The sequence below is a fragment of the Cynocephalus volans genome, chromosome 9, assembly GCF_027409185.1.
Source record: "Cynocephalus volans isolate mCynVol1 chromosome 9, mCynVol1.pri, whole genome shotgun sequence".
Lineage (NCBI taxonomy): Eukaryota > Metazoa > Chordata > Mammalia > Dermoptera > Cynocephalidae > Cynocephalus > Cynocephalus volans.
This window is the reverse complement of record NC_084468.1, coordinates 68,425,839-68,428,467: the sequence shown is the minus strand read 5'-3', so window position 1 is coordinate 68,428,467 and position 2,629 is coordinate 68,425,839.

Below are 2,629 nucleotides of genomic sequence, written 5' to 3'. Positions count from 1 at the left end.
TGATAGGTGTATGTCTAACTTTTTAAGACCTGCCATACTCTCCTTCAAAAGGATTATAGCATTTTACATTTCCATCATTTTTGTTTATTTCTGACTTTCTGTCTCTCAATGGCACCAGTTTGTCCACAGGTTAAAAAGATCAAACACTTTAGCATTGCAGGCATGTTAGTCAAGTTCTGAGAGACATGCAATAAAAATGGATTAATTGAATTTGGAAGAAAGATATAAATACCTCACAAACCATTGTTTCCTGAGCATGGTTTTCTGACTTGGGTGACTGAGTTCCTAGCAAAGACACATAAGAGGACATAAAAGGCACAGAGATGAAGGAAAGATCAGAGTGTAAGATGTAAAGTACCAGGCTGAGGAGGCAGACATATATATAGGGAAGATTTGGAGCCAGAACTACAACCAAAAATTCTATAAGAAGACCAGTGTGATGTGGATATTGTTGTTGCCACAATGAAACATGTGGACTGTGCCTTCCATCTAGACTTATGAGGAGGTGAAATTTCTAAACATAACGATTGGAGCACAGATGTTGTGCAACCAAAAGTGTTACAATATTCTGCCAAAATATGTAATGTTTTTTGTGATATAGACCCTAGCCCTCTGCAACCTGGTCACCTCCTATCTACATCCAAATAATACAATTAAGCATATTTGTAATTGCTGCAACATTCAAGTGGTTCAATTACTATTATCACTTCTACAATATTGACCAATGTGCTGTTTTCTTTATTCGTTCCTGATTATAGCACAAGGGTTAAGTATTCCTCTAAAAAAGTGTATAATTAACATGTGTGTGTGAACATTCTTCTGAACTACTTTAACTTGTTTGCTTGATGCAACATGAAAAGGCCTCAAGGCCACAGCTGTAATGAGATTCACATTGCGGAAGCTAAACTGGTATAGCAATGCATTTCATGCTGTTGTTCCATAATTTGCCTAATCAAATAAAATGAGACCAAGCATCACATTGGAAGTGCCTAACCTCCCCGTTCATCCTAAGTTATATTTAGCTAATCATGTTTAAAAATTACTCTTTTCCAAGGGTTTTGTTTGCATTTTTAAGCTAGATAAAAGTCAGAATTTAGTCAGTACATTCTATTCCTCTACTAATATTTAGTGAATATTTTCCCTACTGCGTAAAGCCAAAAAAAAATGAGAACAATGTATGGAACTTAATTAATTAGTTAATTAATTAATTAAATCAATAGATATTTATTGATTCCTGACTGTAACTGGCCCTTTGCTGGCCACTTATTCACAGCGGTGAAAAAGACAGAAACATGATCTCTGTTTTTACGAAGCTTCTTATCTCTAATTTTAGAGGTAAGTTTTCTATTGCTGCTGTAACAAATGACTGTAATTCTTTCTAGTGCCTTAAAACAACACAAATTACTATCTTTCAGTTCTATAGGTCAGAAGTCTGACTGCATTTTTTATGTTAGCTGTAGGGGAGAATCTGTTTCCCTGAAGATGCAGGACCAAAGTTTCTGTTTTCTTGGGCTATCAGATGGGATCATTCCCAGTCACTGGAGGCAGCCACATTCCTTGGGTCCTGGCTCCCTTCCTGCCTTCAAAGCCAGCAATAGCAAGTCAGGTTTCTCTCACTTTTCATCTCTGTGACCAAAGCTTTTGCCTTTATCTTCTACTTTAAAGGACTCAGGTGATTAGATTGGGCCCACCCAGATAATCCAAAATAATCTTTTCATTTTAAAGGCATTAATCTTAATCACATCTGCAAAGTCTTTTGTGACATTTAAAGTAACATATTTATGGGTCCCAAAGTCATGAACATCTGGGGGAAGAGGGAGCACTATGCTGCCTACCACACTAATACATATGAGGGTACTTTAAAAGTTCTTGGAAAAATGGAATTAAAAGATAATACAAATCTTTCCAAGGACTTTTTGAAGTACCCTCATTAATGAATTTAAGAATTAGTCTTGTGAAAGTAAATTTTTTGATATGCAGTGGTTTAGCTGGGTTGTTCTGGCTTAGGAGCTCTTGTAAGGTTGCAGTCAAATGTCATTTGGGGCTGCAGTCATCTGAAGGCTTTACTGGGGCTATAAAATCACTTTTGAGATAATTCACTCACATTACTGTTGACAGGAGGCCTCAGTTCCTTGATATTTAAAGCTCTTGATAGAGCTCTTCAGCGTCCCCATGACACGGAAGGTTTCTTCCCCCAAGTGAGGCGGGGTAGGGGGGCAGGGTAGGGGGGCGGGGTGGGGGGGAGAGACAGAGAGACAGAGACGAGAGAGAGAGAGACAGAGAGAGAGACAGAGAGAGAGAAAGAGAGAATGCTTTTTTTACGGCCCAGTCTTGGAAGTTATGCATCATCACTTCTGCTTTATCACATTTGTTAGAAGGGAGTCGCTACGTCCAGATCACACTCAAGGGGAGGGAATTAGGGAATTCCATCTTCCAAAGGGGAGAATGTCAAAGAATTTGTAGACATATTTTAGATCTACTACACTAGTATAGGGAAACCATGAATTTATCTATTATACCAGTTAACTTTGCTGTAACTAATATAGGGAAAATATCATCTTAATTCTGGTCCCACTAGTTTACTTGCAAAATATATAAATGGCAATTTTTAATAGGCTGTTATTATGTA